Source organism: Coregonus lavaretus (assembly GCF_964263955.1).
Source record: "Coregonus lavaretus genome assembly, chromosome: 12".
Classification (NCBI taxonomy): Eukaryota; Metazoa; Chordata; class Actinopteri; order Salmoniformes; family Salmonidae; genus Coregonus; species Coregonus lavaretus.
The window spans coordinates 39,868,420-39,883,921 of record NC_139999.1 but is presented as its reverse complement, the minus strand read 5'-3'; the positions used below and the strand labels follow the sequence as shown (position 1 = coordinate 39,883,921).

The window sequence follows — 15,502 nt, the reverse complement described above, 5'->3', positions numbered from 1 at the left end:
ACCAAAAATAGAGAATAGATCCCTGTCCACTGATGAATGCTCCTGCTGGGTCGAAACGTTGCACACAAAAAACATCGGGAGCATTCATTAGTGTGCGGGTATTTGTATTTATTAAGGAACCCCATTATCTGTATCTATTGCGGGTATCTATTCTTTATTTCATATGGGTACATTTTTACAGTCTTATTAACACATCTCATGAGCACTGTGTTATATTTTCAACAGCATCTCATGGTGCATGTTTTACCATATCTAGAAACATTTAGATTAGAAATACAGACTATTTTCATGAACAGAGCAGGCAGGGTGGAAATGCAATGCAACATGTCGGTGAACAGGTGAGGAAAGAAAATAAAGGAAAAGAGGGCGGAAAGAAGGGAAGGGGGAGCATGCGGCTGAGGTGGGCCTGGCCGGCACTGGGACTTGGCTTGGCGTTTGATGGGCTAAATGAAGCTTTCTCCCGGGCTAGCGGCAAGGCTGACAGGAGTCAAGCTGCGTTCCATTAGTTGTCCTAGCAGGGACCCAGTAGCAGGTGTAATTGAACAGACTTCTGTGGGGAGGCTGTCTCTGTCTCTCTCTGCTTCAGTAATGATAAAGAGAGGAGTGAGAGAGGAGGGAGGGGGAGGATTGGGATAGGAGGGCGAGAGGAATGGGGGGAGAGGGAGTGGAGCACGAGGGAGAGTGGAATTAGTCACTGATTTGCGTGACACCAAGAAAAGGGAAGGAATTCATTACAAACGCCTCCCCACCTCTTGTGTGGAAAGATAATTAATGTGACAGTGTGTCTTCCCTCGTGTGTGTGTGTGTGTCAGTGTGTGTACGTCTTGCTTAGCTAGTATGGAATACTGTGATTTATTTTGATAAGGAAAGGGAACATGTTTCCTACTTTTTTCCTTTTTATTTCTGGCAAGTGTCTTTTTGTCTGTGCATATGAATATTACAATTTTCTTCAGGTGTGAACTTCAAATTTCCTTCTACTGGGAACATGAACATCCATAGCCTAGCCAACATGAAGCATAATGACTGCTTGTCTCTGACTCAGCCAGAAGGAAAGCTCTTCACAGTGTTCATAGAAATTGTTCGTAAATCTTAAACAATGTAATGTAATATGGTCCAAGTAACCACCACCATGCCAATTGAACAAACTCAAGCAGATGGCCATTAAAACCACTAAGGGAAATCATGGATACAGATAATTAATAATATGGAGTGGCTGCGGTTCTGGATTTTCTGGTATCCGACTTGCTGTTGCTGTCTGCTCATGCAGGATCCACGAGCCTACCTCCTTTCAGCTGCTGCTGAGTGCTCACTTACTTGTGATGCTGCCACTTGTACACAAACCAGCAGTCAATAGCGATGTAATGTTATTTATCATTAACCACGTTTATCGTATAAAAAAACTATCACAACAGCTGTGATGGAAACGGGTAGTTTCGGTACAATTTTATAAATGCAGACAGATAATTTGTGTTTACGACATGGTGGGATCTTTTTGTGTCTGTAAAATGTATTATGCGAAATATGGTGTGTGGTCCTCCCACTGACTCGGGAAACCATGTAGTTTATTAGGCTACAGATGAAATAAGTTATGATGAACTTCACAGGGTGGTGAAAGTGCACGGTGATCTTGATGCTCCTTTCCAATAAATATCGAGGGTCTTATTCTGGTGACATGATCGATGCTTGACTGCCGTTTTGACAAATACAAATATTATGGATAAAACGTATCCATAATAATCTCATCATGTAGACTAGTCTACCCGCACAGCCTACGCGCACTGTATCTGCAAGCTGATAGCTAGAGTTCATGTGCCAAGACCAGAGTAGGCACATTTGCTATTTAACAGTCTTTTTTGACAGAGATCTGTAGAGTTGAAAATGCGATGGAACCGCATTGAACTTTAGATTTACAGTTGAAGTCGGAAGTTTACATACACTTTAGCCAAATACATTTAAACTCAGTTTTTCACAATTTCTGACATTTAATCCTAGTAAGAATTCCCTGTCTTAGGTCAGTTAGGATCACCACTTTATTTTAAGAATTTGAAATGTCAGAATAAAAGTATAGAGAATGATTTATTTCAGCTTTTATTTATTTCATCACATTCCCAGTGGGTCAGAAGTTTACATACACTCAATTAGTATTTGGTAGCATTGCCTTTAAATTGTTTAGGGCAGGGCTTTGTGATGGCCACTCCAATACCTTGACTTTGTTGTCCTTAAGCCATTTTGCCACAACTTTGGAAGTATGCTTGGGGTCATTGTCCATTTGGAAGACCCATTTGCGACCAAACTTTAACTTCCTGGCTGATGTCTTGAAATGTTGCTTCAATATATCCACATAATTTTCCTTCCTCATGATACCATCTATTTTGTGAAGTGAACCAGCCGCTCCTGCAGCAAAGCACCCCCACAGCATGATGCTGCCACCCCCGTGCATCACGGTTGGGATGGTGTTCTTCAGCTTGCAAGCGTTCCCCTTTTTCCTCCAAACATAATGATGGTCATTATGGCCAAACTGTTCTATTTTTGTTTTATCAGACCAGAGGACATTTCTATAAAAAGTACGATATTTTTCCCCATGTGCCGTTGCAAACCGTAGTCTGGCTTTTTTATGGCGGTTTTGGAGCAGTAGCTTCTTCCTTGCTGAGCGGCCTTTCAGGTTGTCGGTATAGGACTCTTTTTTTACTGTGGATATACAGTGGGGGAAAAAAGTATTTAGTCAGCCACCAATTGTGCAAGTTCTCCCACTTAAAAAGATGAGAGAGGCCTGTAATTTTCATCATAGGTACACGTCAACTATGACAGACAAATTGAGTTTATCCCCTAAGCCTGGGGACAATGGTCACCTACTGGACGAGCACAAGCGATTCACAGCTCCACCAGAGTCCAAATCGAAAGTGCAAGTGGAGGAAGCTCCAACATCTTGACATGCTGCTGCTGGAGAAGATCCCAGATGTCATCGCCAGTGCCTGTGTCCTCCATAACATGGTCATCCATGAGGACTTGGATGAGGACCATGTTGTGGCACAGGCACATAACATCAAGCCAGTCCCTGATCCTGCAGTTAACAGAGTGGCCCTACGTAACCAGGTTGTCCAGAAGAGGGACAGCATAATGGACCGGCTCTAAACAATAAAATAATTGTTGCACAATGGAGAAAATGCTTGTGGTGTCCATTTTTAAAAGAAATAGCAGATGAATGAAATAGAATGTAATAGTGTAACTTTATTCCAGAATGTACTTGCAAAGAGAACAAAATAACTGACAAGGAAAACAGAATGATTCTTTTTTTAGGATATTGTATTTATGAATAACACAAATATAAAATTCGGAAACATAAAAAAAATAACTGATTTTGATAGACTTCAAAATTGAGAAACATACTCACTGCTTATTCCAAAAGTAATTTGCTTCAATAACAATCACTGCTCATTCAAAAAACATTTACTTCAGTTTTCACAATCACTGCTCAGTGATACGCTGCAAAGCAGCAGTGAACTTTTCCAAGAGAGCGTTCCTGTCTTGCTGAATCGGGATGATATGTCATTGCAGTCTGAGCATTTCGTCCCTTTTCGCCTCCATGGTTGCTGTCACACTTTTCTTGGTTGCCCTTTTAGGTTCTCGTGTGTGGGTGTCCGTGTGAGAGTTGGGTGCTTTATGTGCTTGTGGCTGTGTGTGGGTGGAGTTATTGGGGTGTGTGTCAGTGTGAGGAGGGTAAGAGTTGGGTGTGCATAGTTTTTTGTAGATGTAAGTAGGGATGTTGTGGTCTGCAGGTGTATGTCGGTGTGTGTGGATGGAGGTGTTGGGTTGTAGGCCTATATCGGTGTCATAGTGAATGTTGTGGTTTGTGGGTGGAGGTGTTGGGATGTGTGTCAGTGAACGAAGAAACAATGCGGACAGGAGTTACTGCTGGGTCCCCAGACAAGACCTCATCCATTATGATGAAGAAATCACACTTTCTTCTGCCCTGGCCAGTTTTCGTATGCCCGTCGAGGATCATATCAAATTTTATTTGCCACATGCGCCGAATACAACAGGTGTAGACATTTCCGTGAATTGCTTACTTACAGCCCTTAACCAACAATGCAGTAATTTTTTTATAAAAAAGTAAAATAAAACAACAACAACAAAAAAGTGTTGAGGGGAAAAAAAGAGCAGAAGTAAAATAAAATAACAGTAGGCAGGCTATATACAGGGGGGTACCGGTGCAGAGTCAATGTGCGGGGGCACCGGCTAGTTGAGGTAATATGTACATGTGGGTAGAGTTAAAGTGACTATGCATAAATAATTAATTAACAGAGTAGCAGCAGCGTAAAAAGATTGGGTGGGGGGGCAGTGCAAATAGTCTGGGTAGCCATGATTAGCTGTTCAGGAGTCTCATGGCTTGGGGGGAGAAGCTGTTGAGAAGCCTTTTGGACCTAGACTTGGCGCTCCGGTACCACTTGCCTTGCGGTAGCAGAGAGAAGATTCTATGACTAGGGTGGCTGGAGTCTTTGACAATTTTGAGGGCCTTCCTCTGACACGGCCTGGTATAGAGGTCCTGGATGGCAGGAAGCTTGGCCCCAGTGATGTACTGGGCCGTACACACTACCCTCTGTAGTGCCTTGCGGTCGGAGGCCGAGCAGTTGCCATACCAGGCGGTGATGCAACCAGTCAGGATGCTCTCGATGGTGCAGCTGTAGAACCTTTTGAAGATCTGAGGACCCATGCCAAATCTTTTTAGTCTCCTGAGGGGGAATAGGCTTTGTCGTGCCCTCTTCACGACTGTCTTGGTGTGTTTGGACCATGATAGTTCGTTGGTGATGTGGACACCAAGGAACTTGACGCTCTCAACCTGTTCCACTACAGCTCCGTCGATGAGAATGGGGGCGTGCTCAGTCCTCTTTTTTTTCTTCCTGTAGTCCACAATCATCTCCTTTGTCAAGTTGAGGGAGAGGTTGTTATCCTGGCACCACACGGCCAGGTCTCTGACCTCCTCCCTATAGGCTGTCTCATCGTTGTCGGTGATCAGGCCTACCACTGTTGTGTCGTCGGCAAACTGAATGATGGTGTTGGAATCGTGCCTGGCCATGCAGTCATGGGTGAACAGGGAGTACAGGAGGGGACTGAGCACGCACCCCTGAGGGGCGCCCGTGTTGAGGATCAGCGTGGCAGATGTGTTGTTACCTACCCTTACCACCTGGGGCTGGCCCATCAGGACGTCCAGGATCCAGTTGCAGAGGGAGGTGTTTAGTCCCAGGATCCTTAGCTTAGTGATGACCTTTGAGGGTACTATGGTGTTGAACGCTGAGCCGTAGTCAATGAATAGCATTCTCACGTAGGTGTTCCTCTTGTCCAGGTGGGAAAGGGCAGTGTGGAGTGCAATAGAGATTGCATCATCTGTGGATCTGTTGGGGCGGTATGCAAAATTGAATGGGTCTAGGGTTTCTGGGATAATGGTGTTGATGTGAGCCATGACCAGCCTTTCAAAGCATTTCATAGCTACAGACGTCAGTGCTAGGGGTCGGTAGTCATTTAGTCAGGTTATCTTAGTGTCCTTGGGGACGGGGACTATGGTGGTCTGCTTGAAACATGTTGGTATTACAGACTCAGTCAGGGACATGTTGAAAAAGGTTGGTGAAGACACTTGCCAGTTGGTCAGCACTTGCTCGGAGTACACGTCCTGGTAATCCGTCTGGCCCTGCGGCCTTGTGAATGTTGACCTGCCTAAAAGTCTTACTCACATTGGCTACGGAGAGCGTGATCACATAGTCATCCGGAACAGCTGGTGCTCTCATGCATGCTTCAGTGTTGCTTGCCTCGAAGCGAGCATAGAAGTGGTTTAGCTCGTCTGGTAGGCTTGTGTCACTGGGCAGCTCGTGGCTGTGCTTCCCTTTGTAGTCTGAAAATAGTTTTCAAGCCCTGACACATCCGACGAGCGTCGGAGCCGGTGTAGTACGATTCAATCTTAGTCCTGTATTGACGCTTTGCCTATTTGATGGTTCGTCGGAGGGCATAGCGGGATTTCTTATAAGCTTCTGGGTTAGAGTCCCGCTCCTTGAAAGCGTCAGCTCTTCCCTTTAGCTCAGTGCGGATGTTGCCTGTAATCCATGGCTTCTGGTTGGGGTATGTACGTACGTTCACTGTGGGGACGACGTCATCGATGCACTTATTGATGAAGCCAGTGACTTATGTGGTGTACTCCTCAATGCTATCTGAAGAATCCCGGAACATGTTCCAGTCTGTGCTAGCAAAACAGTCCTGTAGCTTAGCATCTGCGTCATCTGACCACTTTTTTATTAACCGAGTCACTGGTGCTTCCTGCTTTAGTTTTTGCTTATAAGCAGGAATCAGAAGGATAGAGTTATGGTCAGATTTGCTAAATGGAGGGTGAGGGAGAGCTTTGTATGCGTCTCTGTGTGTGGAGTAAAGGTGGTCTAGAGGTTTATTTTCCTCTGGTTGCACATTTAACATGCTGGTAGAAATGAGGTAGAACGGATTTGAGTTTCCCTGCATTAAAGTCCCCGGCCACTAGGAGCGCTGCCTCTGGATGAGCGTTTTCCTGTTTAGTTATGGCCTTAGACAGCTCATTGAGTGCAATCTTAATGCCAGCATTGGTTTGTGGTGGTAAATAGACAGCTATGAAAGATATAGATGAAAACTCTCTAGGTAAATAGAGTGGTCTACAGCTTATCATAAGATACTCTACCTCAGGCGAGCAAAACCTTGAGACTTCCTTAGTATTTGACTTTGTGCACCAGCTGTTGTTTACAAGTATACACAGACCGCCACCCCTTGACGGGGATTTGGTCCTTGTCGGGTGTCTGTAGGATATCCTTCGCGTCCAACTCGTTGAAGAAATAATCTTTGTCCAATACGAGGTGAGTAATCACTGTCCTGATATCCAGAAGCTCTTTTTGGTTATAAGTGACGATGGCAGGAACATTATGTACAGAATAAATTACAAATAACGCGAAAAAACACACATAATAGTACAATTGGTTAGAGGGCTGTAAAACGGCAGCCATCTTCTCCGGCGCCACTTTAATCATTGATAGCAATATACCTAAGTAAAAACACACCCAAGATGCGAGATCAAGTTGCATCTTAGATGTAAGGACATAGTACAAACTGATGTCCTGTGTAGCTCAGTTGGTAGAGCATGGCGCTTGCAACGCCAGGGTTGTGGGTTCGTTTCCCACGGGGGGCCAGTATGAAAATGTATGCACTCACTAACTGTAGGTCGCTCTGGATAAGAGCGTCTGCTAAATGACAAAAAATGTAAATGTGGTTAGCGGCTAAAAAATGAAAGTAATGCTCTTAATCTGAAGATTATATAGGCATTCCTAATTACATATACATCATTACACACGTTGGTCTGTATTAAGCTGGTACAAAAACATTCAGTTGAACATTAAATAAATTGCAATACATACCGGTGCATAAGGCTCCTCCATTTACTGTCGCAGGTCTGCCACTGCACAGCATATCCATTGCTCTGCAGTCTTTTGGCCACCATACACCATGCCTCCTTTTTCTTGATAACATTGCTCTCAAACTTCTCCTTGAGACTCCTATTACTCTCTCTTAGCAGCAGCACTGCTGAGTGAGTCCACTGAAATCCACCTGAAATGTAATTGATCAAATTAACAAGATACAGTGGGGAGAACAAGTATTTGATACACTGCCGATTTTGCAGGTTTTCCTACTTACAAAGCATGTAGAGGTCTGTAATTTTTATCATAGGTACACTTCAACTGTGAGAGACGGAATCTAAAACAGAAATCCAGAAAATCACATTGTATGATTTTTAAGTAATTAATTTGCATTTTATTGCATGACATAAGTATTTGAACACCTACCAACCAGTAAGAATTCCGGCTCTCACAGACCTGTTAGTTTTTCTTTAAGAAGCCCTCCTGTTCTCCACTCATTACCTGTATTAACTGCACCTGTTTGAACTCATTACCTGTATAAAAGACACCTGTCCACACACTCAATCAAACAGACTCCAACCTCTCCACAATGGCCAAGACCAGAGAGCTGTGTAAGGACATCAGGGATAAAATTGTAGTCCTGCACAAGGCTGGGACAATAGGCAAGCAGCTTGGTGAGAAGGCAACAACTGTTGCCGCAATTATTAGAAAATGGAAGAAGTTCAAGATGACGGTCAATCACCCTCGGTCTGGGGCTCCATGCAAGATCTCACCTCGTGGGGCATCAATGATCATGAGGATGGTGAGGGATCAGCCCAGAACTACACGGCAGGACCTGGTCAATGACCTGAAGAGAGCTGGGACCACAGTCTCAAAGAAAACCATTAGTAACACACTACGCCGTCATGGATTAAAATCCTGCAGCGCAGGCGAGGTCCCCCGGCTCAAGCCAGCGCATGTCCAGGTCCGTCTGAAGTTTGCCAATGACCATCTGGATGATCCAGAGGAGGAATGGGAGAAGGTCATGTGGTCTGATGAGACAAAAATAGAGCTTTTTGGTCTAAACTCCACTCGCCGTGTTTGGAGGAAGAAGAAGGATGAGTACAACCCCAAGAACACTGTCCCAACCATGAAGCATGGAGGTGGAAACATCATTCTTTGGGGATGCTATTCTGCAAAGGGGACAGGACGACTGCACCGTATTGAGGGGAGGATGGATGGAGCCATGTATCGCGAGATCTTGGCCAACAACCTCCTTCCCTCAGTAAGCGCATTGAAGATGGGTCGTGGCTGGGTCTTCCAGCATGACAACGACCCGAAACACACAGCCAGGGCAACTAAGGAGTGGCTCCGTAAAAAGCATCTCAAGGTCCTGGAGTGGCCTAGCCAGTCTCTAGACCTGAACCCAATAGAAAATCTTTGGAGGGAGCTAAAAGTCCGTATTGCCCAGCGACAGCCCCGAAACCTGAAGGATCTGGAGAAGGTCTGTATGGAGGAGTGGGCCAAAATCCTTGCTGCAGTGTGTGCAAACCTGGTCAAGACCTACAGGAAACGTATGATCTCTGTAATTGCAAACAAAGGTTTCTGTACCAAATATTAAGTTCTGCTTCTCTGATGTATCAAATACTTATGTCATGTAATAAAATGCAAATGAATTACTTAAAAATCATACAATGTGATTTTCTGGATTTTTGTTTTCAGTTGAAGTGTACCTATGATAAAAATTACAGACCTCTACATGCTTTGTAAGTAGGAAAACCTGCAAAATCGGCAGTGTATCAAATACTTGTTCTCCCCACTGTGTGTATGTATGTATGTATGTATGTATGTATGTATGTATGTATGTATGTGTGTATGTGTATATATATATATATATATATATATATATATATATATATATATATGTGTGTATGTATGTGTATATATATATATATATATATATATATATATAGCTGCTTTAAAACGTAACACTCCACTTGTCTCCCCATACTTAGCTAAATACAAATCTATAAACTATGTTATAGCGAGCCAACACTGCCCAATAATAATTGCGGGATGTGTTCCTGTAATTGAGTGGTCTGTGTTGGACAGAGAGACTGGTCTGTGAGGTACGTGCCTGGACAGGTTCAATCCTGAGGAGGACCAAGCCTCCCCTAACCACTGAGACAGGGTCAGATTTATTCAACCTCTTAATGGATAACTTTAGGATTGTGTGAATGTATTTACATGTGCCCACAGTAAGGGACCGCAAGGTTATCGAGTTAGCTAATACATAGCTACTGTGTTCAATCCAGATATAGGTAGCGAGTCTTCATAACTTGACAATAATAACTATGGTTATCTTGTAACACCTAACCACATATGAAAGGGAAAATGTACATTAGCTAGGTAACTTAGTAAGATCACATAATGTAGCTAATGTTAATCCTCAGCTAGGCTATTCTCCATCACCGATATCTAATTAAGTAATGACACACTAGCTATAGTGTTTTTGTGATGGTAGCTAAGCTACTGTACAAGTTGGCATAGCTATCTAACTACCTTTTTCACCAGTAGCCCCACAATCTTGTTGTACATCTCTCTTGCCTGTAATGTTACAACAAGATGAGGGTCAAATAAGATGGAAAAACAAAACCCGAAGCAATGAAGAAAAGCCATACATGATAAATATGTCTATAACAGTTATTCAATACATATGTAAATAATATAGCCTTACTTGAACCCATCTCGGCAAAGGCCATTTTCTGTTCGCCGCGCACTACCTCTTCGGGCTGTTAGCTTATGTGTGTGAACGTTTGCCACAAACTCTTTATTTTTTTCGCGAGCGTAAGCTAATGTTGGCAAATGTTCGCAAACTATTCCCCTTGTTGAACACGCCTCATGTCATACGTTTTTGTAGTTAATAAATCCAATGTGAAACGAGAACTATAATACCCTTAACTAGCATTGAAAAAGTTAATCCATTCTTCTCTAATTAAACATATCTACGTTTCTGAGTGACAGAGTGAGGGCTTTGCATAGGCGCTTTGTTGCGATTTTTGAGGGACTGGAAAAAAATGCCCGGAACGTTATTAACCGGTTCCCATGCTTTTAAAATAACTGTTCTGTTCCCGAACAGTATAGATCACTTTAGTTTCCGGTGCTGATTCAGTTCCTCAAATAATTTAGGTATTTTCTGGTTCTCTGTTGTTCGCTGAACTGGTTCCAACCCCTGATTGTAACATGCAGTGGTGAGAATTCTATTGTCCCTGTCAGGAGCCCAGGCTTTTGCCGTAGATGGTAGAGTTCTCGTCTCTGGACCACACAAGTTATAGATTGTATTCTGCTAAGGCACTTAGCACATTGGTGACCAGTGTGTGACCGTTTCGATGCGGCTATTGGGGCACACAAATGCTCTTAGACAGAAGGGGAAATACTGAGGCATGCGTTGATGACAGTTCTATTCTCCATTAGAGGCCCAAGCTTTTATCATAGATGGTATAGCTCTCTTTTCTGGACTGTGAGATTGTGCCCTCCACGGCACTTGATGTACCTTGATTGGTAGGTTACTTAAGTGATAATGCCCTCAGCTGATGTTTGGAGGATATATTGGCACGGTTTGCCCGTGCCAATATATCCTCCAAACACTGGCTTCGAGGGCATTATCACTTTAATACAACGGGTTACCAACATATTCAAATAATGATTGACATATTTTCATAAAAAATGTTATTTTGTTTAATTTATTCATACTATTTCATCCTTCCACAAGATATAGTCCCTACACAAATCGAGGGTTGCTAGAGACGCGACCCAATCGTTCAGTCTTTTTGTTCTGTATCAATAAACACGACCCAGTCGTTCGTTCTAAATGTTCCATTGCCATACTGGCTAGCAACGTTCTTATCCCTTGCTTGCTAGCTAGCCAACTACGGCTAACTTAGTCATGTCAAAAAGTGCAGCCAGAATAACAGCAAAGTAGCTGCATTTGTATTTGTTTAAGCTGTTTTCTATAAACATTTATTTGGATACATCCATAACAATGAGCTAATGAGGCGCGATTTTGCCTGGCATAGAGAATGTGCTCACTCGTCAGGACACTGTTGTTCAGAGAAGTTAACCAACAACACAGCTACAGTAACACAATCACTTCAAACTGAAGCTGGAAAGATTGCAAATTGCTGCGTTTCATTTTACCTTTTTTCAATTGACATTGTTTTTGTATATATCCATAAAAATGATGCCAGCTGATTCATGATTTCGACTGGCTGAGAAACGCTGCCTGCCTGTGTCTCGTCCCGACACGTTCATTACTATGGGACAGCAGGAGATCGAATTTGAATATTGAAACAATGTTGCAAATGTCGGAGAGACGGACCGCAAGGTTTATACAAATCTCTGCTGTTGAAATCGATATGTTAGTCTAAAAGAAATGTGAGATAATGTCTAGATGCTTTTCATAGTGGAGATCAAGTGTATAAATTGCCTGGCTGGGTTGATGAGACAGTGGATTGCGCAGTCAGATGGAACAGAGTAAATAGGCATTTTAACGTCATAGATTTAGCCGGTGGTAATTTGTGGAATAGACACCGGCTGGAATGCGCTTTTAACATATCAGCATTCAGGATTAGACCCACCCGTTGTATAAACTATATTTAGATACTTCCAATACTGCCTGAGACACTTTTAGAAAAAAAATAACACTGCCTGAGAAACCTTTGCTAATTGGTCACAGTACTCAATAAATGATTCAACACTTTGTGATGGTGTTCTTTGTTTGAATATATATGCATGAAACGTGCATTATGGAAAACATGTCTCACACTCAGTCATAGTTAGTAGAATAATGAATGGATTGGCAAGATTCTGGCACCGTCAACTTTTAGAAAGTTAGTAGGAAAGTTAATCATCTAAACCACCTAAATATACTCGCATTCACTGAACATTTAGTATTTGAAACTCAAACATGTATTTCCCAACTGCTTTTTCTATAATCTTACAGGCTCTTTATCATTCTCCATACCTTATATTCCAACACATCCAACATGATTCAAACCCACCAACTCAGTGGCCTTGTGGTTAGTGTCCACTCGAGATTGGAAGGTTGTGAGTTCAATCCCTGGCCAAGTCATAACGAAGACTGTAAAAATGGGACCTGATGCGTCTCCGCTTGGCACTCAGCATTGAGGAGCTATATTGGGGATAAGGCCCTGCGTCCTGTCTAGGGGGTGTACTTGTACATCAAGCTGCCTCACGCTACAGAAACAGGAGTTGGGCTCCTGCGTATGAGCCGTTCCGGCTTACACAAGCCAAGGCTCGTGCCAGGCTACTTACTTACACCATGGTATTGGGCAGCTGCATATGGCAAACTCTGGTTATCTTATTGCAGATCACATTGTACAACTTTTTTTTAGAGAAGATTGTATTGCAAGGTTTGCCATATGTGTTGGCTAATATGCATATGCAGCTGTCATTTTTAAACCTCCATTCTAGAATATATGACAGACACATCTAACACACATGACAAACACACATCTACAAGCTTTTATTTAGGTTTCTATGCAAATGAAATGATTGAATGTTACTTTAAGCCTGCAGCTAGTTACTTGAAATGAGACAACCATGCCAAAACATAATTCAAAATTGAATTCACTGACCGAGAGATAGCTAATGAAACACTAGCTTCCTGAGCAGGCACATTGATGTTTACAGTATTAGCTGGCTACGCTAGTCAACTGTGACATTGGCTAGCTTTCAATACATGGTCAAGGGATTTACCTCTTCATATGATCAAGACCATTCGTATTGCATTATACATATTTTAAGTGCACTCAAACAGATCTTTATCTTTTTTCAGTCTTTCGAAGCTAACGTTAGTTCCTCTTAACACACTGACAGCAGATCCGAGGCTGTGTTTACATTGTAGATAGAAGCAGACCATTGGCTACCTTCATCACCAGGGGAGTTTTGATTGGTTCCAAGTTTAGCAGTTCGCAAATTTGCCTGAGAAAATTTGCAAGAATTAAAGCTGCCAACAGATTTTACAGTAATCATAACAATATTTCATTGTCATATAAAGAAAATCAGCTCCTCGATGTAGATCGATCACCTATAATGACAGTGAACTTTGAAAGCATTTCATTTGGGCCCTTCTGAGAGGTTTGCTCTTAACAATGATCACGTTTGTTGTGGTTAAAGAGCTGTCTTCACCATTCAATTTTTATTATTATTATGACCTAGCATGTTAACGTTTCAGTCAGACGTTGATTTACTGTCAACTTTAGATCAAAATAAACAATTAATGTTGCGCTGCCAACTGACCTCAGCCAATCAGTCTCCAAAAGACACCCAAGATTGCGTTACACTTTTCAGACTCTGTATGTTCAAAAACCCACAGGTGTCTTTCTTGGATAATTTATTGAAACAAACCTAAATGGGAACAGCAGCCAGTTTTGGCCTCTAAAACCGCTCTCCAACCAGCATAGTAGCCAAGATTTGGGAGTCCCCTTTGTTCAGAAGGTTGTTTGGACAAGCTTAGTAGCCAAGAGTTACCCCAAAACCCTGGTCAGAACTTCTTCTTTAATGAAGAAATGTGGAGTAAAAACACCCTCTTTTCCCTTCCAACAGACAGACAGTAATCAGCCCATCTTGCCTGCTCTGCTCTCACCTGCCCTTTAATCCAGACAATGCCAAACCTCAGTGACGCAGGGCTGCTTAGGCTAACAGGCACCGGAGAATGCTAGCTTATGTATGGACAGAAATCTTTTATTGTAGTCCGCTGTCCAAGATCAGCTTCCTGCATTATTCAGACACCTAATCTGATTGTGTGTGTGTGTGTGTGTGGAGGGAATCAAAGAAGTGTGTCATTTTAAAGGTTTTTGTTTTGCAGGGAGGTGGGGTTTGACGAGGTTCGTCCTGGCACTATGTAGACTTTTGCAGATGTTATGAGAGTGAGGGGTAAGCCCTACCATGCCCATGTCCCCCCCTTTAAAGTATGCCTGCCACCAACCACAGCAACTCAGGAATTCCACACTAACATTGAGTGAGTGCAATGGTATTGCGAAATCTGACGCACACTTTACCGTGGTCCTTACCCTAATGGTAAACCACCTCTTTTCATTCAGCAGCAAACCCCAACAACCATTAACTATTAACCAATTGAATCTTAGATGCAAAATAGGACCGGGGTTAAACATGAAACGACAAGTTAATCCCCGGTCTCCCGCGCTAGTTAGTAATGAGAGAGTTCCATTGCATCCTCCTGCCTCCCTCTTTCCCTCCCCCTCCTCACCTTGCCCGCCTGCTATTGATTGGCTGGGAATTGACATGTGCGATGTACGCGCCTGCCATTTATAGGATTTTTATAATACTGTTTGGACTGCAAATGAAAGTGGGCGCTGGGGTGAGACGGCCATCTTTTAATGAGAGAAGCGCGGAACAACCTGAGAAAGTTATGAGAAAAGGGGAGGTAGCAAATAGTGGATAGACTAACTGCAGTTCTTGGAGAGTGGAACCCAGGAAAGTATAGGCGAGATATGTCTGTAGAATGTAGCGACCAGTCTGATATGGAGGGTAGCAACTTTGAGTAGGCATGTTTTTTTTAATGCAACATTTATTTATTTCTGTGTGACTTATCTGTGTGAGTACTTAGAGAGTAGTCAAGCAGATTCATAAAAGGGCCCCTTGAGTGATAATAATACCCACAGACCATTTGCTACTGAACCTTGCATAAAACAACGAAGGCCTTTGGTGTAAATGGCCCCTCCATCATTAGCATTCTCCCCACCTGGCTCATTCTCTATCCATCCCCCCCCCCCCCCAACCTTTGAATTCCCCCTTTCCCAAACTGTACCCCCACCCCATCACCCCCTTTACCTTGTTATAGATTGTGACCACCGGTAAGTGATGCATTATTCATTACGGAAATGTCGTTCGTTGATGGATGGCTGTTTGAGAGGCCTGTCCGTTAAATAAATCCACAAATGAAAATGCAAATTCTCACATTTCAAGAGGGAGCCCTGCCAAAGTTCCACCCCTACACTCGCCTGCACTCTTTATTTCTCTCACTCACTCACCCACTCACTCACATTCTCTCACACACTGAC

The 15,502-nt window shown here is 43.0% G+C and overlaps 1 protein-coding gene across 1 annotated transcript in view; it reads left to right on the top strand.

The window, feature by feature from the left end:
• The window catches only part of LOC311138636 (protein hinderin-like), a 36,268-nt gene that overhangs the window by 19,234 nt on the left and 1,532 nt on the right, over positions 1-15,502 (top strand). The window lies entirely within an intron of this gene.